Below are 24026 nucleotides of genomic sequence, written 5' to 3' on the forward strand. Positions count from 1 at the left end.
GTCTAAGCACCGGAGAACCCCTTTAAACTTTTGAGTTTTGGCGTGTCTGAACGCTATTGGAGGCTGAGTGTGACGTCAGCCTCCAGGGTAAGTATGGTATAGGGAACTAATGGGCTAGTGCATGAACTCTGATTTTTTGCCCATTGAAACCAATAGGCCCATTGTGGTCTATGGGGATCTCATAGTATGTAAAAGTGTAAGATAAGCAGGAGGGTCTGGTCGATACAGTGGATGGGAGACCCTGGTGGTGGTTCCAGTCCCAGGATGGCACACAGTGTTGTGGTTAAACTTTACTAGTGATTCACAAATGGTAATTAAGAAAGCCTTTGAACTGTGGGAACTAGGTCAATTGGCAATTAACTGAGTGTTTGAACCAGTCCCAAATATGGGTATTGGGGTTAATTGAAACTGGATGTAATGTGTAAGGCTGGGTATAAATGAATGGGAGGTTAAGGAACATAGGGGGAGATTCCTCAAAACCAGTGTAGAGGAAGACTGTTGCAGTTGCCCATAGCAATCAGACAACTTCTTTCATTTTTAACAGGGCCTTTAAAAAATGAAAGAAGCAATCTGATTGGTTGCTATGGGCAACCTTTACTCTGCACTGGTTTTGATGAATCTCCCCCTAAATGAATATCTATCAATACCTGCGCATAGTAAAGGTTGCCCATAGCAACCAATCAGAATGCTTCTTTCATTTTTCAAAGGCTTTGTTAAAAATGAATAGGTTCTATAGGAAAAACGAAAAGCAGAGCTCCTCATAGGGCAATATAGTCTTGTACAGGTGGTATAGTAAGGGTAAGGGTGAGCGTCAGTGTCCAATAATGAAACCTTGCTCACCTTGTTCTGTTGTGTATGATGACAACAGCAATATGTGCATGAATCAAGAGTTCCAGTGGTGGTGTAGCTTCCTGGTGGTCGGTGGCAAGGATCCAGACCGAAGTAGCAAGCAGAAGTAATGGAAGAAAATACCAGGTAGGTATAGCGCGATCCACCATTCGGGAGACTGTCTCTACTACACTACATGTAACTGCAGGGGGGGGAGAAATAGTCAGAACCTAACTGAAGGTTTTCCAACCAGTGTGCCTCCAGCTGTTGCAAACGTACAACTCCCAGCATGCACGGTCTGTCAGTACATGCTGGGAGTTGTAGTTTTGAAACAGCTGGAGGTTTGCCCCCCCCCCCCATGTGAACATACAGGGTACATTCACACGAGCAAGTTTACAGTAAGTTTCTTGCTTGAAGTTTGAGCTGCAGCAAATTTTTCGCCGCAGCGCAAACTCCTAGTGGGAAACTCACTAAGCTCTGTGTGAATGTACACTAAAAACACTACACTACCACATAATAAAGGATGAAACACTACATATACACCCCTTACACTGTCACTGTATTGTACGGCAGTGTTTCCAAAACGGAGCCTCCAGCTGTTGCAAAACAACTCCCAGCATTTCTGGACAGCCACTGACTCAAGGCATGCTAGGAGTTTAGCAACAGCTGGAGGCACCCTGTTTGGGAATCACTGGCATAGAATACCCCTATGTAATCCCTAATTTAGTCCTCAAATGCGCATGGCACTCTCTCGCTTTGGAGCCCTGTCGTATTTTGAAGAAACAATTTAGGGCCAAATATGGGGTATTTCCGTACTCGGGAGAAATCGCACTACAAATTTGGGGGGGCTTTTTCTTCTTTTACCCCTTATGAAAAGGAAAAGTTGGGGTCTACACCAGCCTGTTAGTGTAAAAAATAAAAATAAAAAAAAGTTTACACTAACATTCTGGTGTTGCCCCATACTTTTTATTTTCACAAGAGGTAAATGGAAAAATAAGACCCCCAAAATTTGTAACGCAATTTCTCCTGAGTACGGAAATACCCCATATGTGGGTGTAAAATGCTCTGCGGGTGCACAACATGGCTCAGGAGTGAGAGCGCACCATGTACATTTGAGGACTAAATTGGTGATTTGCACGGTGTGGCTGATTTTACAGCGGTTCTGACATAAACGCAAAAAAATAAATACCCACATGTGACCCCATTTTGGAAACTACACCCCTCAAGGAACGTAACAAGGGGTATAGTGAGCCTTAACACCCCACAGATGTTCGACGAATTTTCGTTAAAGTTGGATGGGAAAATGAAAAAAAAATTAAATTTTCTCACTAAAATGCTAGTGTTACCCTAAATTTTTTATTTTCTGAGTAAGAACATACCCCATATGTGGATGTTTAGTGCTTTGCTGGTGAACTACAAGGTTCAGAAGAGAAGGAGTGCCATTGGGCTTTTGAAGAGAAAATTTGTCCGGAATTGAAGGCCACGTGTGTTTACAAAGCCCCCATGTGCCAGAACAATGGACCCCCCCCCCCCACATGTGACCCCATTTTGGAAACTATACCCCTCACGGAATGTTATAAGGGGTACAGTGAGCATTTACGCCCCACAGGTGTCTGATTTGGAACAGTGGTCCGTGAAAATGAAAAATTTAATTTTTCATTTTCTCAGCCCACTGTTCCATTACCACTGCACTGCATTTATTTATGTTTTTATCAATAAAAAAAAAAAAAAAAAAAAAGCACACGTTTTAACTAAATAATTCTTTTATAACAAAATTATACAAATGTATATAACATAAAACAACAACAACAAAAAAATATGCCCTAAGGCATAATATTATTTTCAGGTCCAGCAGCTTCTGGACCTTTTTCTTATGAGTCTTCTCCAGACCTCTGATCAGGTGCTTCAGGCATTGAATCCTCGCAATGTGCTGCCGCTCCATCTGCCTAATTTTAACTCCTAATATGTAATTGAGTACATCTTATGTATATAAAAAGTTATAATGCTGTGTTCACATAGTTACCCTCCTGACGGAGGCAGTGGGCAACTGCCTCTTCCTCCTCTACTGGTGGTGGGGGGGGGGGGGGGGGCACAGTGCGGCTCCTCCTCCGCCACCACCTCTACATCCCCCCCCACTTCCGGTGAGGACTCTTGGGTTGATTGCTGTGACGGACCAGCCTCCTCCTCTCCATCATCTTGCTGATCCTCCCCCTGTCCTCTTCCTCCTCCTCTGTTCCTTTCTTCCTAACAGAGGGTAGTGTAGCTTCTGTAATGACACAATGTTGAGAATGTTGACAAACAACTTACAACTCATAACCAATGCAAATTCACCCCTTAATGACCTGCCATTTTCCACCTTTTTAGCAAATTACAAATGATTACTTACAATTTACAAACGGATGAAATACTTATTTTCATAAATGTATATATATATTACATTTGTTTCTCTCGTCCACACTCTGTAATGTAAGCATTGTACCTGGGAAAGTCAGTTCCTTGATCTCAATGATCCTATCCAATTGTCTCCTTTTCAGGTCAGACCATTATTTTTACAATGGAAAGAGGGCTGTGCCTCTTTCGGCATAGTTGCTGCAGCTCCTCCTGCACCGCCACTACAATTACTCTTTTGTCAGCATTTGACCGGATCTGATTGTATCCATGTATCAGGAAACGCTGCAGGATGAAAATGCAAGTATATTAATTATCACATTCTAAAAGTATTGTAACATCACAGCACTATGTCTGTGGCATTTATGTATATACAGCATAGAAATATATCTCACATTCACATTGCACATCCATTTTCCTGCCTCACAGACTATATATCAGGGGTACTATTTTTAGTGAGGGTCTGCATATAAAAGCTAAAGGTCCAAGGTGAGCGCAAAGGCCTGATTCACACCTAGCAACCTTTCCGCTGTGCCCACAGAATTAATTGTGCCGATGTGTACCCAGAATTAACCCCTTAAGGACCCAGACAATTTTCACTGTAGGACCGGGCCATTTTTTCAACATCTGAACACTGTCACTTTAAGCATTAATAACTCTGCGATGCTTTTACTTTTCATTCTGATTCCGAGATTGTTTTTTCGTGACATATTCAACTTTATGTTAGTGGTAAAATTTTGTCGATACTTGCATAATTTCTTGGTGAAAAATTCCAAAATTTGATGAAAAATGTGAAAATTTCGCATTTTTCTAACGTTGAAGCTTTCTGCTTGTAAGGAAAATAGACAAATTATACATTGACTCACAATGAGGGAGATTTATCAAAACCTGTCCAGAGGAAAAGTTGCCCAGTTGCCCATAGCAACCAATCAGATCGCTTCTTTCATTTTGCAGAGGCCTTGTTAAAAATGAAAGACACGATCTGATTGGTTGCTATGGGCAACTTTTCCTCTGGACAGGTTTTGATAAATCTCCCCCAATATGTCTACTTTATGTTTGCATCATAAAGTTGACATGTTTTTACTTTTGGAAAACATCAGAGGGCTTCAAAGTTCAGCAGCAATTTTCCAATTTTTCACAAAATTTTCTAAATCTGAATTTTTCATGGACCTGTTCAGGTTTGAAATGGATTTGAAGGGCCTTCATATTAGAAATACCCCCACAAATTACCCCATTATAAAAACTGCACCCCTCAAAGTATTCAAAATGACATTCAGTAAGTGTTTTAACCCTTTAGGTGTTTCACAGGAATAGCAGAAAGTGAAGGGGAAAATTCAAAATCTTCATTTTTAACACTCGCATGTTCTTGTAGTTCTAGTTTTTTAATTTTTACAAGAGGTAAAAGGAGAAAAATCCTCTCAAAATTTGTAACACAATTTCTCTCGAGTAAGGAAATACCTCATATGTGGATGTCAAGTGTTCGGCGGGTGCACTAGAGGGCTCAGAAGGGAAGGAGCAACAATGGTATTTTGGAAAGTGAGTTTTTCTGAAATGGTTTTTTGGGGGCATGTCACATTTAGGAAGCCTCTATGGTGCCAGGACAGCAAAAAAAAAAAAAAAAAACCCATGTGGCATACTTTTTTGGAAACTACACCCCTCAAGGAACATAACAAGGGGTACAGTGAGCCTTAACACCCCACAGGTGTTTGACAACTTTTTTTTTTAAGTCAGATGTGTAAATGAGAAAAAATTATTTCACCAAAATGCTGTTTTTTCCACAAATTTAACATTTTTTCAACTGGTAATAGGAGAAATAGGAGAACATGCCACCCAAAATTTTTAACCCCATTTCTTCTGAGTATGGAAATACTATGTGGATGTAAAGTGCTCTGCTGGCGCACTACAATGCTCAGGAGAGGAGGAGCGCCATTGTGGGGGGTTCACTGTTAACAGAATTTAATAAGGGGTGCAGTGAGTATTTACACCCCACTGGTGTTTGACAGATCTTTGGAACAGTGGGCTGTGCAAATGAAAAATTACATTTTTCATTTTTACGGACCACTGTTCCGAAAATCTTTCAGACACCTGTGGGGTGTAAATGCTCACTGCACCCTTATTACATTCCGTGAGGGGTGTAGCTTCCAAAATGGGGTCACATGTGGGTATTATGTGGGTACAGAACCGCTGTAAAATTAGCCACCCCTGTTCAAATCACTAATTTAGGCCTCAAATGTACATAGTGCCGTGTTTTGCGCCCACATATGGGGTATTTCCATTCTCAGAAGAAATTGCGTTACAAATTTTGGGGGTCTTTTTTTCCTTTTACTGCTTGTGAAAATAAAAAGTATGGGGCAACAGCAGCATGTTAGTGTAAAAATTATTATTTTTTTTTTTACACTAACAGGCTGGTGTAGACCCCAACTTTTCCTTTTCATAAGGGGTAAAAGGAGAAGAAGCCCCCCAAAATTTGTAACACAATTTATCCCGAGTACGTAGATACCCCATATGTGGCCCTAAACTGTTTCCTTGAAATACGACAGGGCTCCGAAGTGAGAGAGCGCCATGCGCATTTGAGGATTACATTAGGGATTGCATAGGGGTGGACATAAGGGTATTCTATGCCAGTGATTCCCAAACAGGGTGCCTCCAGCTGTTGATAAACTCCCAGCATGCCTGGACAATCAGTGGCAGACCAGAAATGCTGGGAGTTGATGTTTTGCAACAGCTGGAGGCTCCGTTTTGAAAACACTGCCGTATGATGTTTTTCATTTTTATTGGGGGGGGGGGGGGGGGGGGCGCAGTGTAAGGGGTGTACATGTAGTGTTTTACCCTTTATTATGTGTTAGTGTAGTGTAGTGTTTTTAGGGTATATTCGCACTGGCGGGTTTACAGTGAGTTACCCGCTAGGAGTTTGCGCTCTGGCGGAAAATTTGCCGCAGCTCAAACTTGAAACAGGAAACTCACTGTAAACCCTCCCGTATGAATGTACCCTGTACGTTCACATGGGGGGTGTGGGGGGCAAACCTCCAGCTGTTGCAAAATTACAACTCCCAGCATGCACTGACAGACCGTGCATGCTGGGAGATATAGTTATGCAACAGGTGTAGGTACACGACTACAATTCCCAGCATGCCAAGACAGCTGTTTGCTGTCTGGGCATGCTGGGAGTTGTAGTTTTGAAGTTTTTCTCATGTTATTATGTACAAAAGTATTACACTATTATCATCAACACTGTTGATTATTCTTTCCTCCATCCTCGTGTACTGGCAGCGAACCATGTTGCACTTGCTTCTCTCACTGGAAGTGTTAGGCGCAAGTAATCGCAGTATTCACACTAGAGTCACGGTAGTGGAATACCTAAGATCTCGCGATAGGGCGCATAGACCTTTCGCATATGCGAAAAGATTTTCATATATGTGCATAGAAAAAAATTATCGCGAATATAACGAATACGCGAATTTAGCGAATATATGATGAATATTCGTCCATATATTCGCAAATTCGAATATGGCCCCTTCCGCTCATCACTACTCTCCACCAGCAGCAGACCATGGGCAGAAGAGGCAGTAGAAGTCCAGCACACCCAGGCCCGCACCACAAGTTCCAGCAAGGATGATGACACAAGAGGAAAAGCAGTCCTCGCCAAGGGCCCAGAGACCCACTTTCATAAAGGTAATGCCACCTTCCACCATAGAGGCCGCGGGAGTTGCCCCAGCAATGTGAAGCCTCGCCCACAAAGGAGCTGCGGATCTAATGGCAGCCCCTCCACAGCCCTCTCGGACTTGTGGCAGTCCCAGGACAGGACCCCGCTACAGCAGCCCTCCGCTGAAACCTCCAGCCAGCCAGGAGGAAGAAGACTAGCAACAGCACTCCCTGATCTCCACCCACGGCCGAGCAGCGCTCCTCAGCGACGACCTTCAGTGCACACAGGAGGACCCAGGACCCTTCCCAGCTGAGCGGCACCCGACAGGAGGAAGGTAAAATCAGGATAATTGTCCAGGCCAGTGGGAGCACAGAAATGTGCGACCGCTCAGCGTGTGCCATACAAGCCACTCCCCCCAAATGTCCAAATGTTGACTGTTTGAGCCATTGAAGTGAACTACATTGTATGCATTAACATCCAGTTTTCGGCAGAATACTGACATATGCGTCTGACAAAACCCCTAAGGCAGCGTGAGTTTTTTTTTTGCCTTTTCTGGACCAACTCAGCAGGGACTCAATAGGGATAAAGGTTGAACTTAATGGAATCTGGTCATTTTTCAACCTTATAAACTATGCAACTGTTTAACTTTGGCTAGGTTTACACTACATTAATGCTCCCGTTAGCCATATAGTCTTCAGCAGATGTCAATGTATATGTCAGGATCCAGACTGGTATGCGGGGAGGACACTGGTAGTGGATCCTCTGCGTCAGTGAGGCGATGGCGTGGGCCGTACCAGGGGAACGAAATCTAAGGGGTTACTGGTTTTCACCAGAGCCCGCCGCAAAGCGGGATGGACTTGCTGCGGCAAGTGACCTCCAGGTCGTTCCACCCGATAGCGACTCAACCTCACTGACAGCTGAGACAGGCGCGGGACACAAGGACAAGGCAAAGGCAAGGTCGGATGTAGCAGAAGGTCAGGGCAGGCGGCAACGGTTCGTAGTCAGGGACAACGGCAAGGGTCTGAATACACAGGCAACAGGCACACTGGAAAACTTTCACTGGCACAAAGGCAACAAGATCCGGCAAGGACAGGAAGGGGAAGTGGGTTTATATGTGTGGGGAGTGCTTGGGAACGGATTGGACCAGGCACCAATCAATGGTGCACTGGCCCTTTAAATCTGAGAGACCCGTCGTGCGCGCGCCCTAGAGAGCGGGACCGCGCGCGCCGGGACTCAGCAGTAGGACGGGGCAGGTGAACAGAACGGGATGCGACCCATGGGCAGGCACGTCCCGCCGCGCAGATCGCATCCCCGCCGGGGGACACAGAGCAGCACTCCCGGTCAGCGAGTCTGACTGGGGCACCGCAAACAGGAGCCGAACGCCGCAAGCGCTCCGGGGAGGAGCAGGACCCGGAGCGCTCGGCGTGACAGTACCCCCCCCCCCCCTTGGGTCTCCCCCTCTTTTTGGAACCAAGGAATTTGTGGATGAGCTCCTTGTCCAACATATTGGCCTCAGGCTCCCAGGACCTCTCTTCAGGACCACAATTCTCCCAGTCAATTAAAAAAAATCTTTTACCTCGGGCAATTTTAGATGCGAGGATCTCCTTCACAGAGAATACATCGGAGGAGCCAGAGACAGGAGTAGGAACAGTGACCTTCGGAGAAAAACGGTTAAAAACCAACAGGCTTGAGCAAAGAAACATGGAAAGAATTAGGGATACGGAGAGAGGAGGGAAGATGAAGTTGATAAGAGACAAGGTTAATTTGTTTTTTGACTTTGAAGGGGCCTAAAAATCGAGGGCCCAACTTGTAACTGGGTACCCGGAAACGTATGTACTTCGCAGAAAGCCATACCTGGTCATCGGGGGAAAAAACAGGAGGAACCCTTCTCTTGTCGGCGTGTCTCTTCATAAGGAAAGACGCCATTAGATGAGACTTTCGAGTGTCACGCCAAATAGAGGAAACATTTTGAGTCAGTTCATCCACAGCAGGAACTCCAGGAGTTGGTGGCCGTACACCACAAAAAATGTATACTTGGAAGAGGATTCAGAGTTTTTAAAATTGTAGGAAAATTCGGCCCGAGGTAGACCCAATCATCTTGACGGGATGAAACAAAATGTCGCAGGTAGTCACCAAGTATCTGGTTCACTCTTTCCACTTGGATTGTGGGTGGTAAGCAGAAGAGAAATGTAATTTGATTTTTTCAAATATGGCGTACAAATGATTTTCACGAAGACGCTGAAGCACTTGACGGACATGGAGACGATGTTCCTCTAGGTTGGAGGAAAAGATTAGAATGTCGTCTAAGTAGACTACCACGCAGGTATACAGCAAGTCCCGAAAAATTTAATTAAAATCTTGAAAGACTACAGGGGCATTGCAAAGTCCAAATGGCATGACGAGATATTCAAAGTGTCCATCTCTAGTATTAAATGTGGTTTTCCACTCGTCACCCTTACGAATTTGAATGAGGTTATATGCGCCCCTTAGATCAAGTTTGATGAAAATTTTTTCTCCACGCAGTCGGACAATGAGTTCAGAGATCAGTGGCAGAGGATAGCGGTTTTTCACTGATTTTATTAAGACCGCGGTAGTCTATACAAGGGCGTAGAGATCCATCTTTTTTGGCAAGGAAGAATCATCCAGCTCCGGATGGAGAAGAAGATTTCCGGATAAAACCTCTTTTTAGGTTTTCCTGAATGTATTCTGTCATGGCTTGTGTTTCTGGAGCGGAGAGTGGGTAAATCCTACCACGGGGTGTTGTGGTACCAGGAAGCAAATCAATAGGGCAGTCATAGGGTCTGTGTGGTGGTAAGACCTCTGCTTACTTTTTACAAAAGACATCAGAATAGTCCTGATAGGCCTTAGGAAGGCCTGGCAATGGTGTAGCAATGGAGACTTGACTGGTAGGAACAGACTTGAGACATCGCTTGTGGCAGGAAGATCCCCTACTCTTAATGTCCCCAGTTGCCCAGTCGAGGATAGGTGCGTGACGCTGGAGCCAGGGCAAGCCAAGAATTTCTGAGGTGCAGTTGGGCAATACCAAAAATTCTATATTTTCATGATGGTGAACTCCAACACTCATGAGCAGAGGTTCTGTGCGGTAACGCACGGTGCAGACCAGTCTTTTTCCATTCACAGATGAAATGAAGAGAGGTTTGACGAGACGGGTAATTGGAATATTGAATCTGTTGATGAGAGAGGCTTCAATGAAATTTCCTGCTGAACCTGAGTCCAGAAAGGACACAGTGGAGAAGGATGTATTAGTATTAGCGGGTACAGCAATCCGCACAGGTATAGTCAGTCGTGGAGAGGAAGAATTCACACCTAGCATTTCCCTGACGCGGAGGACGAATAGGACAGTCCTTGAGGAAATGTTCGGTACTAGCACAGTACAGGCACAAGTTTTCGTTCCTGCGGCGAGTCCTCTCTTGTTGGGTCAGGCGAGACCGATCCACTTGCATAGCCTCCTCGGCGGAAGGCACAGGAACAGGTTGCAAAGGACACTGGAAGAGAGGTGCCAAGCGAGGAAACCGCCTGGTGCAAACAAGATCCTTTTCCTGGCGAAGCTCCTGGCATCTTTCAGAGAAACGCATGTCAATGCGGGTGGCCAAATGGATGAGTTTAGACAGGGTAGCAGGAATTTCTCGTGCGGCCAGAACATCTTTGATGTGGCTGGATAAACCTTTCTTGAAGGTCGCGCAGAGGGCCTCATTGTTCCAGGCTAGCTCAGAGGCGAGTTTGCGGAATTGTATGGCATATTCGCCCACTGAAGAGCTCCCTTGGACAAGGTTCAATAGAACCGTCTCGGCTGAGGAAGCCCGGGCTGGCTCCTAAAAGACACTGCGTACTTCAGAGAAGAAGGACTGAATAGTAGCAGTGGCAGGATCGTTGCGGTCCCAAAGCGGTGTGGCCCAGGATAAGGCCTTTCCAGACTGCAGGCTGACCATGAACGCCACCTTAGACCTTTCTGTAGGAAACTGGTCCGACATCATCTCCAGGTGTAGGGGGGACAGGAACCCACAGCACAGCTTAGAGTCCCCATGAAACTTATTAGGTAGGGACAGGCGGAGTCTAGAAGCGGCTACTCGCTGCGGAGGAGAAGCAGAAGCTGGCGGAGGAGATGGTTGCTGCTGGGGAGGCAGAAGCTGCTGTAGCATGGCAGTCAACTGAGTCAGCTGTTGTCCTTGTTGGGTGATCTGCTGAGATTGCTGAGTGACCACGGAGGTTAGGTCAGCGATACTGATACTAGGCAGCGGCACCTCATCTGGATCCATGGCCGGATCTACTGTCAGGATCCAGACTGGTATGCGGGGAGGACATGGGTAGTGGATCCTCTGCGTCAGTGAGGCGATGGCATGGGCCGTACCAGGGGAACGGAATCTAAGGGGTTACTGGTTTTCACCAAAGCCGGCCGCAAAGTGGGATGGACTTGCTGCGGCAGGTAACCCCCAGGTCGTTCCACCCGATAGCGACTCAACCTCACTGACAGCTGAGACAGGCGCGGGACACAAGGACAAGGCAAAGGCAAAGGTCGGACGTAGCAGAAGGTCAGGGCAGGCAACAACGGTTCGTAGTCAGGGGCAACGGCAAGGGTCTGGATACACAGGCAATAGGCACACGGGAATGCTTTCACTGGCACAAAGGCAACAAGATCCAGCAAGGACAGGAAGGGGAAGTGGGTTTATATGTGTAGGGAGTGATTGAGAACTGATTGGACCAGGCACCAATTAATGGTGCACTGGCCCTTTAAATCTGAGAGACCCGGCGCGCGCGCGCACTGGAGAGCGGGACCGCGCGCGCCGGCACTGAGCAGGAGGACAGGGCAGGTGAACGGAACGGGATGCGAACCGCGTGCAGGCACGTCCCACGGATCGCCAGGGGACACAGAACAGTGCTCCCAGTCAGCGAGTCTGACCAGGGCACTGCAATCAGGAGCCGAACGCCGCGAGCGCTGCGGGGAGTGGGACCCGGAGCGCTCGGCGTGACAGTATACTGTAAAGGGTAGGTTTATACAACCTTAGTGCCCATGTTGGTTACATCTTTCGGTACCCCAACAAAAATGCAATGCCAATGTATAGTGTTAATGGGAGCAGAGAACTCCATTAATTTCTGTGAATGAAAGAGTCACCTGGGCACCAGCCCGTGCATTTGAGTTCACATAGGTCCTGAACAGTCACATTTTTGGGGGGATGCTGACGGCTACGATTAACAGGGAGCACTAACATAGTATGAACTTACCCTTAAATGGGCACTGTGAGATACAAAAACTTTTGATATGTTGTAAAGCATTGCAAAACAATGATTTACTAAGAGTGGAATGGAGTTTTCTTTGTGGGTATTAATTTTTCCACAGTATTTACTAAGGTTTCCCTACATTTTGCACTTTTTCCTACATTTTTTTTTTTTTTTTTTTTTTACACATGCTCTGATCTGTGGGGTTTTCCTTAGCTCAAATCCACCACATTTTCTGTGGAGACCTTAGTAAATATGTAAGATTTTTGTGAAAATCTCGTGGACAAGCCCCATTTTCAGCGCCACACTCACTTTCCATGACATCCACACCCCTTTTCAGTTTCTCAGTAAAATGGAGAGTTAGTCAGTTTTTACTTTTTTTATTCTGGTGCAAATTCAGGTGCACCTTCTGACGCAGACAGAATTTCTGGCGCAATGTGCCAGAATCTGGCGCACAACCAGACAAAACATGTCTGGTTTACATTTGCTACAATTGCAATTGCCTTCCACAATTTTCAGCCTTTCCCATTGAAAAAGCCAGTCAAAACACTGGCCACTAGGGGTCCCCCTACCTTCTAGGACACACACCAGCCTGGCCATGTCCATCGGTCATCGTGATGTCATGGATCCACTTCTTTGATTGACAGCGCTGTATGCAGGTCCAGCACTGCTGTGCTCACTCCCAGCCCTCTCACTCTGCCTATGTGAGCGTGTGACCGCCGGGAGCGAGCACAGGGTAAGTAAATAGCTGCAATGCCTGTGTCGTGCCTCCCATGCTGTGAGGGAAGCATTAGTTTTCACCATATCGGATCTCCACAATAGCCAACAACAGAGTGCTCCTAGCATCACTGATGCTGTGAGTGCTAGGAGTGTATGTCGGCTGGTGCAGCTCCTGGGATTGGAGCAATCACTATTCAGCCCTCTCATATAGCCGCCGGCTGCTGCCACCCACATGTATGCCAGCTGCCACCACTCACATGTCGGCTTGCCATCGCTCACATCTCCCCTAGGGTTAGAATTACTACAACTGTTTGCCCTGACAGTGTGGACATGCTGGGAATTGTAGTTTTGCTAATGATAGGAGATGTGAGCAGACAGCTTACTGAGGGAGGGGGCTAAAGCCTGCACAGTGAGGCCACGCCCCTCCCTTGGAGAAGAATTCAAGCAAGTGAGCGTCAATAAAAAAGTTTAATAAAAAAATAAATAAAGGCGCTAGACACATAAAAATTAGATGTACATGGTCAGGATTAGGTTCGGAGTCAAATATAAACCTGTTAAGGACGCAGGGTGTACCTGTATGCCCTGTGCCTGCTCCTGCAATATAACACGGGGTCACAGGCTGACCCCCGCGTCATATCGGGATCCGTTGCTAATACCGGACATCACCAATCGCTGTGATGTCCGGTATTAACTCCTTAGACGCGGTGATCAAAGTTGATCGCCCCGTCTAAAATGTAAAAAACGCTTCCCGGCAGCTCAGTCAGGCTGATCGGGACCACCGCAGTGAGGACACACGAGGAGGGTCCCTACCTTCTTCCTCAATGTCCAATTGGTGATTGATTGCTCCATGCCTGAAATCCAGGCTGGATCAATCGAGCGAGGAAAACACTGATCAATGGAATGCTATGGCATATCAGTGTATGCAATCAATGTATTGTATGTTATAGTCCCCTATGGGGGCTATAACAGTGGGGAAAATAATATACATGTGGTATTGCCACGTGCCTAAATGTCCAAACTATAAAAATATATTGTTAATTAAACCACATAGTCAATGGCGTAAAAATATTCCAAAGTTCAAAATAGCATATTTTTGGTCACTTTTTATACCATAAATGAATAAAAAGCAATCAAAAAGTCCATTCAAAACAAAAATGGTACCAATAAAAACTTCTGATCACGGCACAATCCCTCATACCACCCTGTATGCTGAAAAATAAAAGTTATAGCCGTCAGAAGATGAAATTTTTAAAAGTATTCATTTTCGTGCATGTAGTTATGATTGTAACCAGAAGTAAAACAAAATCAAACCTATATAAGTAGGGTATCATTTTAACTCCTTGGGGATGGAGCCCATTATAACCCTAAGGACGGGAGCATTTTTTGAAATTCTGACCACTGTCACTTTAAGCATTAATAACTCTGGGATGCTTTTACTTTTCATTCTGAATCAGAGATTGTTTTTTCATGACATATTCTACTATATGTTAGTGGTAAATTTTCGTCGATACTTGCATCATTTCTTGGTGAAAAATTCCAAAATTTGATGAAAAAATTGAATTTAGCATTTTTCTAACTTTGAAGCTCTCTGCTTGTAAGGAAAATAAACATTCTAAATAAATGATATTTTGAATCACATATACATTGGGGGAGATTTATCAAAGGATTTAGACTGGTTTTTCTTGTCTAAATTTGTCGCACAGAAAGTCGCAGTCTAAATATGTGCAACTTTTCTGCGACTTTTGCTCTAGAGGATTTTTAGAACATGATGCATGCAAGTCTATTTTAGACTGAAATGCATTGAAAAATGCATTGGTGCTGAATTTATCAAGTGCGACTTTTCAGCGACAAGTCGCATAGGCTGAAAGTACGCCGAAATGTCAGACCATGTTGGAGCAGGTTTAAATATAGACTAAAGCATAGATCATGCAGTCTGTGCACAGAATTTATCAAGAGCCGTGCGCCATTTGATAAATTAGGTGCACAATAGACCAGACTAACCCTAGACCAATAGTTTGGTCTATATTGATGCGGGACATAGACAACTTTGATAAATATCCCCCAATATGTCTACTTTATGTTTGCATCATAAAGTTGACATGTTTTTACTTTGGAAGACATCAGAGGGCTTCAAAGTTCAGCAGCAATTTTCCAATTTTTCACAACATTTTCAAAATCTGAATTTTTTAGGTGCCAGTTCAGTTTTGAAAGAGATTTGAAGGGCCTTCATATTAGAAATACCCCATAAATTACCCCATTATAAAATCTGCACCCCTTAAAGTATTCAAAATTACATTCAGTAAGTGTATTAACCCTTTAGGTGTTTCACAGGAATAGCAGCAAAGTGAAGGAGAAAATTCAAAATCTTCATTTTTTTTTTACACTCGCATGTTCTTGTAGACACAGTTTTTGAAATTTTAAAAGGGGTAAAAGGAGAAAAAGCCCCCCAAAATTTGTAACCCAATTTCCCTCGAGTATGGAAATACCTCATATGTGTATGTCAAGTGTTTGGCGGGTGCTGTAGAGGGCTCAGAAGGGAAGGAGCGACAATGGGATTTTGGAGATTGAGTTTTGCTGAAATGGTTTTTGGGGGCATGTCGCATTTAGGAAGCCCCTATAGTGCCAGAACAGGAAAAAAAAAAAAAAAACACATGGCATACTATTTTGGAAACTACACCCCTCAAGGCACGTAACAAGGGGTCCGGTGAGCCTTAACACCCCACAGGTGTTTGACGACTTTTCGTTAAATTCGGATGTGTAAATAAAAATAAATTTCACTAAAGTGCAGTTTTTTTCCCCAAATTTACCATTTCTACAAAGGGTAGTGGGAGAAAAATCCCCCCAAAATTTGTAACGCAATTTCTCCCGAGTACGGAGATACCCCATATGTGGCGACGTGTAAGGGGGTGTATATGTAGTGTTTTAACTTTTTATTATTTGTTAGTGTAGTTTAGTGTTTTTAGGGTACATTCACACAGGCAGGGGTTCACAGTAAGTTTCCTTGAAGGAAACCCACTGTAAACCCCCCCCCCGTGTGAATGTACCCTGTACATTCACATGGGGGGGGGGGGGCGCCCCAAACCTTCAGCTGTGACAAAATGACAACTCCCAGAATGCACTGACAGACCGTACATGCTGGGAGTTGTAGTTTTACAACAGCTGTAGGCACACTGGTGGGGAACCCCCCCCCTCTCCGCCCGTGTTCCCCCCGCTCTGTACCGACTTCGATCGGTGCGCAGAGCGGGGGGAAATGAACTCTAACCCCCCGCCCCCCTCCTGCCATTGGTGGTCAGCCTGACCGACCAATGGCAGGGGATAGGAGGGGGTGATAGCTCCGATCAGTCTTATTTTCCGGGAGATCGGGTCACCAGTGTCCCGATTTGCCCGGATCGCGGCAAATCGCAGATCTGAATTAACCTGCGATTTGCTGCGATCGCTGATATGGGGGGGGGGGGGTCTCAGGACCCCCCTAGGCATTGCCACGGGATGCCTGCTGATAGATATCAGCAGGCATCCCGGTCCGATCACCGCCCGGCGAGCGGCAGTGATCGGAAATGCCGAGGGCGTATGGATACGCCCTCCGTCCTTAAGTGACAGGACGCGAGGGCGTATGGATACACCCTTCGTCCCCAAGGAGTTAATCGTATGGACCTACAGAATAAAAATAAAGTGTAATTTTTACCGAAAAATGCACTGCCTAGTAACGGAAGCCCCCAAATATTACAAAAAGTTTTTTTATTTTTTTTCAATTTTGTCCCACAAATAGTATTTTTTTGGGGGGGTAAAATGACTGATGTCATTACAAAATACTATTGGTGGCACAAAAAAAACAAGCCATCATATGGGTCTGTAGGTGCAAAATTTAAAGGGTTATGATTTTTAAAAGGTGAGGAGGAAAAAACGAAAGTGCAACAACGCTCAATCCTTAAGGGATTAAAAAAATATTCTTGGATCTGAAAGGTACGCTTTAAGCACACAATGATAAATTCCCCCAATGTGTTCTACCTGTAGCTGTAGCATACTAACACTATAAAGGAGATTTATCAAGCGATTTAGAGGGGTTTTTTTTGCTTATAAAAGTGGCACAAAAAGTTGCTTGTGAGCAACTTTTTTGTGCGACTTTTGTGGGTAACAAATAGTCGCTTCTTGTTCCCACTTGAGCATAAGCTCTGGGGTACGTGATCGCTCAGCAGGGACTTTATTAATCCTCAGCCCTTTTGGGACGATATTATTAGAAATGGAACTTTCCAAAGAGCGCACTTCCCACCAGGACTTGATATTATCCCTATATTTATTTGCCAGATCCTTAAAAGTTGAATTTAGAGTGGGTATACCTTTACTTTCCAAATTGATTTCTTTCTCAGAGAATACCTCTCTTGCCTCCTCAACCCAACTATCCACATTAATGCGGGTTGACAGAAAATTTGCCATCTACTGGAACAAAAAAAGTTAATAAACCCAAAACAAGGGGAAGATATTGTGATGTTCTTACAGAAGTACAATCACTGTTATTGTTAACAGCCGAACGTAGATCCAGTATAACCTGGACAAAAACTGGAAAAAATATTTCACCGATCCCAGATCACACAATAACTGTGGTCAGGGTAACAACATAATGACATGAGGATTCTAAGACAAGAATTCACCGAAAAAGAATTCCTCCTGATCTACTAATGATAATTATTAAAACATAGCCTTTATTTTACATTAATAAAAAACTGATGAAAACAGTCAAAAATCGAAAGTCAAAAAATTGTGCACTAAAGTGTCTTACTAACACAAAAACTGGTATATAGAGCCCAGAGGTATACTCCAGGATGACAAGATATTAACAATGTATAGAGCAGAGTAGCAGGGGTAGTTGTGGCTATAAGATGGTCAATGCGTCCCAGTTGTCAGACATACTATGGCTATAGGATGTTAATAATAGCCAAAAGAAAAGGGGTTAGTGCTCTCTAATCGTCTAACGTACCCCTCCCTCTGTCCCTGCCTTTTGAGGGACCCACCTCCTTAACAGGGTGGCCTCAACCACAGTGCCGGGCCCTACACTCTCTAAACAAAAAATGTGTAGAGATATACAACAAGTATACTGGTGTATACCCCGGGGCTCTAGATTGACCAATTAACACAAAAAAGCATGCTCAAAAATGTGATCTAAAAACAAACAAAGTTTGCCAAGAGTAGAAATAAATTGTCCTACGCGTTTCACCTGCCTGATAGATGCAGGATCATCAGGGAAAAAACAAAGAAAAGGAACCACTTGGCACATAAATCAATAGTAATTAAATGTATACCAGTAAAGTATATATATATATATATATATATAACCATAAGATATAGAGCAGATGAAAGCACAGCAGCATAGAGAAACGCATGTAAATGTCAGCCAACTTATTGAAAATGCTATCAAATATATTAAATGTAAATTTCACGGCCAAGAATCGCCATGTATTTTTACCTCCAACCAATATGTATTGTGGGAATTAGCTGAACAAATGGTAGGCTGACAGGCAGAAGGCTGGTGCAAAACAAAAAGGTTTATTTAAAAAAAACAAGCAGGAACTAACTATGTAACTATGTAACTATGAACATAACAGTTCAGCAGAAGGCTTCTCAGCAGCCGGTTAACTCAGTCCATACAACAAAAAAATAGAAGGTTGCTCCCTCATAAACATCCATATATGACCTTGTAGTGGTGGTTACTCCAAGTGCAGGGCAGCAAGGCTCTCTCAGTCCTGTTCTCAGGGCACTGCTGTGACTGCTCCAGTCTGTAGCTCACTGCAGAGCAAAAAAAAACCATGACAACCACACTCTTTAGTCCACACTCTCCTCACCTGAGGTCTAGGAGCAGCAGTTTTAATACAGACTAAGTCTAGTAAAGCCCGGACCGGACTCTGGGAACGGCCTCCCACCCACACTACAGCCGTTCCAGAAAAAGAGCCCACTAAAACTGCATGGCAGTTATCCTAGCTATGCACATATCAGTAACCTACTGTTACTGATTAAAAAAAATGCTCTTTTCCCCCACCGAGCCCCGGGACTTCGGTGGCACATACACTGCAGCTTCTTTGCTTTAACTTAGCTGCATGGCAACACTGAAACGGATTGCCGGATCGGCCTCTTTGACAACCCTGGAAGTTTAGTAGTGAATACAGAAATCTACTTGGCACATTTCTACCTTCCACCACTTTGCCTGCTGGTCTCCTACAGTATATATAAATACAATTGTATTCCTAGATGAGCAGAACACAAAAAACACTCTACAAAGGACACAAGAGGTGTCCATACATAGGATGTTAAATTGGGGACCATCAAGGATAATTCATATCCAGGACAGCAAAATCAAAGAGATATCGGTGGGGAGAGGCTCTATGACAGTTAGAATGGAGCAGGTGCAATGGTGCACTCCCCTAATCAAGTACACCCTGCTGGTAACCGGCCGGCTACAGCTAGATACAATAGTATGCTTTAAAATGATAAATCAAACACAAATGGACATAGTGTCTGGGCACATAACTTCAAGACAAAATATCATGATAATATAAAATAAAATAGAGCCGCGGTGTGTAATGGCACACGGCGGTAGATACTTATATGTCACCAAAAGAAGTGCGTGCTCCAAACCGATAGAGTTCTCCGTGACAGATGTACCAGGCATATGGGAGCCCCACTGATGGCAGATAACCTTGATAACTTGCTGCAGGCTAGTGAGTTAACCGTGCAGCAGAGTTTATAAGTCCCGCTGTTCTCTTACCTTCCAGTGATGCAAGACGTCGGGAGCGGCTGTACTGCGCATGATCGGATGGAGCACTCGTCACGTGTGCATTCCAAGTCGAGTCACGTGAAAGGAGACACTTGGAAGGTAATCCAATTGAGGACCAATATATGGAGGGTTGCTTTAACCCCTTAAGGACACAGGGCGTATCCATACGCCCCCGTTTCCAAGTCCTTAAGGACACAGGGCGTATGGATACGCCCTGCGCATTTTCGGCCCCAGCCGCTAGCTGGAGCGGAGCCGGTGCCGGATGCCTGCTGAAATCGTTCAGCAGGCATCCTGGCATATTGCCCAGGGGGGTCATTATGTCCCCCCATGTCGGCGATTGCCGCAGATCGCTGGACAATTCAGTCCAGCGATCTGCGGCGGATTCCGGGTCAATCGGGTCTCCAGTGACCCGATGACCCGGAATTACAGGCTGATCGGGGCCGTCAGAGAAGGCCCCGAACAGCCATTGCCAGCCATTGCCACCTCACGATCGCCCTGATTCGTCGGCCGGTTTCCCGGCCGACCAATCAGGGCGCCTGCTGCGGGTGTCACTCCCGCTCCGCCCCTCTTCCGGAAGACGTGAGCGGGTGCGGGCAGAAGACCCCGGGTGCTGGGGACCCCGATCCCCGGCGTCCCTGTTGGGATCGGGGCCCCAGGAGCGACGGCGGCGGTGGCGAGGGACTGACATGTGCGGCGGCATCGTGGAGCAGCAGCAGGAGGTGAGTGACAGCCTCCTGCTGTTGCTTAGCAACAGTTCCCAGAATGCAAAAAGGGCATGCTGGGAGCTGTAGTTATGCAACAGCAGGAGGCAGACCACCACAACTCCCAGCATGCCCTTATGGGCATGCTGGGACTTGTAGTTTTGCAACAGCTGGAGGCACATTTTTCTATGGAAAAGTGTACCTTCAGCTGTTGTACAACTACAACTCCCAGCTTGCACAATCAGCTAAAGTGCATGCTGGGAGTTGTAGTGGTGCATCTGGTGGTTGCATAACTACAACTCCCAGCATGCCCGTTGGCTGTCGGTGACTGCTGAGAGTTGTAGTTTTGCAACAGCTGAAGGCACACTGAGTTAAGTAGCAAACCAGTGTGTCTCCAGCTGTTGCATAACTACAATCCCCAGCATCCCCAGCCAAAGTAGTATGCCTCCGGCTGTTGCATAACTGCAAGACCCAGCATGCCCTTCTGCTGTCCGTACATGCTGGGGGTTGTAGCTTTTGCAACAGCTGAAGGCACATTGGTTGCAAAACACTGAGTTTGTTACCAAACTCGGTGTTTCACAACCTGTGTGCCTCCAGCTGTTGCAAAACTACAACTCCCAGCATGCACTGATAGACCATACATGCTGGGAGTTGTAGTTTTGCAACAGCTGGATGTTTCTCTCCCCCCCCCCCCCCAATGTACAGGGTACACTCACATGGGCGGAGGATTACAGTAAGTATCCGGCTGCAAGTTTGAGCTGCGGCAAATTTTCTGCCGCAGCTCAAACTGCCAGCGAGAAACTACTGTGAACCCCCGCACGTGCGACTGTACCCTAAAAACACTACACTACACTAGCACAAAATAAAATAAAACGTAAAAAACACTACATATGCACATACCCCTACACAGTCCCCCTCCCCAATAAAAATGAAAAACGTCTGGTACGTCACTGTTTCCAAAACGGAGCCTCCAGCGGTTGCAAAACTACAACTCCCAGCATGCACTGATAGACCGTACATGCTGGGAGTTGTAGTTTTGCAACAGCTGGATGTTCCCCCCCCCAATGTGAACGTACAGGGTACACTCACATGGGCGAAGGTTTACAGTAAGTATCCGGCTGCAAGTTTGAGCTGCTTCAAATTTTCTGCCGCAGCTCAAGCTGCCAGCGAGAAACTACTGTGAACCCCCGCCCATGTGACTGTACCCTAAAAACATTACACTAACACAAAATAAAATAAAAAGTAAAAAACACTACATATATACATACCCCTACACAGCCCCCCTCCCCTCCCCAATAAAAATGAAAAACGTCTGGTACGCCACTGTTTCCAGAACGGAGCCTCCAGCTGTTGCAAAACAACTACTCCCAGTATTGCCAGATAGCCATTGACTGTCCAGGCATGCTGGGAGTTTTACAACAGCTGGAGGCACCCTGTTTGGGAGTCACTGGCATAGAATACCCCTTTGTCCACCCCTATGCAAGTCCCTAATTTAGGCTTCAAATGCGCATGGCGCTCTCACTTTGGAGCCCTGTCTTATTTCAAGGCAACAGTTTAGGGCCACATATGGGGTATCGCCGTACTCGGGAGAAATTGTGTTACAAATTTTGGGGGGTATTTTCTGCTATTACCCTTTTTAAAAATGTAAAATTTTTGGGAAAACAAGCATTTTAGGTAAAAAAAAATTATTTTTTTTACATATGCAAAAGTCATGAAACACCTGTGGGGTATAAAGGTTCACTTAACCCGTTGTTACGTTCCCCGAGGGGTCTAGTTTCCAAAATGGTATGCCATGTTTTGTTTTTTTTGTTTTTTTTTTGCTGTCCTGGCACCATAGGGGCTTCCTAAATGCGGCATGCCCCCAGAGCAAAATTTGCTTTCAAAAAGCCAAATGTGACTCCTTCTCTTCTGAGACCTGTAGTGCGCCAGCAGAGCAATTTTCACCCCCATATGGGGTGTTTTCTGAATCAGGAGAAATTGGGTTTCAAATTTTGGGGGGTATTTTCTGCTATTACCCTTTTTAAAAATTAAAAATTTTTGGGAAACCAAGCATTTTAGGTAAAAAATATATATATTTTTTTTTACATATGCAGAAGTCGTGAATCACCTGTGGGTTATTAAGGTTCACTTTACCCCTTGTTACGTTCCCTGAGGGGGTCTAGTTTCCAAAATGGTATGCCATGTGTTTTTTTTTTGCTGTCCTAAAGGTGACATGCCCCCCAAAAACCATTTGTCGCTCCTTCCCTTCTGAGCCCTCTACTGCACCCACTGAACAATTAACATAGACATATGAGGTATGTGCTTACTCGAGAGAAATTGGGTTTCAAGTACAAGTAAAAATTTTCTCCTTTTTACCCCTTGCAAAAATTCAAAAATTGGGTCTACAACAACATGCGAGTGTAAAAAATGAAGATTTTGAATTTTCTCCTTCACTTTGCTGCTATTCCTGTGAAACACCTAAAGGGTTAATACATTTACTGAATGTCATTTTGAATACTTTGGGGGGTGTAGTTTTTATAATGGGGTCTTTTATGGGGTATTTCTAATATGAAGACCCTTCAAATCCACTTCAAAACTGAACTGGTCCCTGAAAAATAGTGAGTTTGAAAATTTTGTGAAAAATTTCAAAATTGCTGCTGAACTTTGAAGCCCTCTGGTGTCTTCCAAAAGTAAAAACTCATAAATTTTATGATGCAAACATAAAGTAGACATATTGTATATGTGAACCCCAAAAATGTTTATTTTGAATATCCATTTTCCTTACAAGCAGAGAGCTTCAAAGTTAGAAAAATGCAAAATTTTCATTTTTTTCATCAAATTTGGGTTTTTTTCACCAAGAAAGGATGCAAATTACCATAAAATTTTACCACTAAGTTAAAGTAGAATATGTCACGAAAAAACAATCTCGGAATCAGAATGATAACTAAGAGCATTCCAGAGTTATTAATGTTTAAAGTTACAGTGGTCAGATGTTCAAAAAATGCTCTGGTCCTTAAGGTGAAAAAGGGCTCGGTCCTTAAGGGGTTAAACCAATTAACCAAAAGATCACCAAAAGAGGTGATCCACTAATCCCCTATATTTCCCATATATTTAAAAACTATAATCTTTATTAATGATACAAAAACACCAAAATAATTAATGGGTTAAAAGTATCAGTGTGTCTCTCTTCCCATAGTAATAGTCATTTTAGTGCCACTCTGGCATCACTGTTTCTCGATCTGTCCGTGTGCACCTGCAGTGTGCACACTGTAAGGGAAGAGCATACACTGTATATTAAAACCTACTCGCGGCCCCCCTCGACATGTTTCGCTGCTATACACGGCTTTGTCAAGAGGTTTTAGGGCACTGAGCGAGGAACGCCAATTAAGGGGTTTATATAACCTCCTATTGTGACATCACTATTAGGGGAGTACTCATCTCTGATTGGTAGGATGCAATCCCATCCAATCATAGTACACTATATCTGACAGATCTGTCTCTCCACCTATGGCTGCGCTTTTGCTTCCACCAATCCGCATCATTGTTTCATTGTTACCATGATCACATGACCGTTTACGTGCGGCGCCGTAACCCCTGCGCCAACACTTTAATGTTTTCATTCCTGCGCCAACCCTTGTCCTAGCAGCCGCTTCTGCTGCACCTTCCTACATCGGAGCTGCGCGGTTTCACATGCGCGGGGACTTAGTCTCCACAGGATCCAGGCTTGTGCCGGCAGCCTTTCCTGCTTCCTATATCGGAGCTGCGTGGT

The 24026-nt window shown here is 44.9% G+C and overlaps 1 long non-coding RNA gene across 1 annotated transcript in view; it reads left to right on the forward strand.

Annotated features, from left to right (window-relative positions):
• The first annotated feature begins 867 nt into the window (after nucleotides 1-867).
• Nucleotides 868-24026, forward strand: part of LOC130368261 (uncharacterized) — a 64328-nt gene continuing 41169 nt past the window's right edge. The window contains exons 1-2 of the long non-coding RNA XR_008892389.1: nucleotides 868-975; nucleotides 3363-3520. This is a non-coding gene — a long non-coding RNA (uncharacterized LOC130368261). The remainder of the gene's footprint in view (nucleotides 976-3362; nucleotides 3521-24026) is intronic.

The sequence above is a fragment of the Hyla sarda genome, chromosome 1 (genome assembly GCF_029499605.1).
Source record: "Hyla sarda isolate aHylSar1 chromosome 1, aHylSar1.hap1, whole genome shotgun sequence".
NCBI classification, from domain to species: domain Eukaryota; kingdom Metazoa; phylum Chordata; class Amphibia; order Anura; family Hylidae; genus Hyla; species Hyla sarda.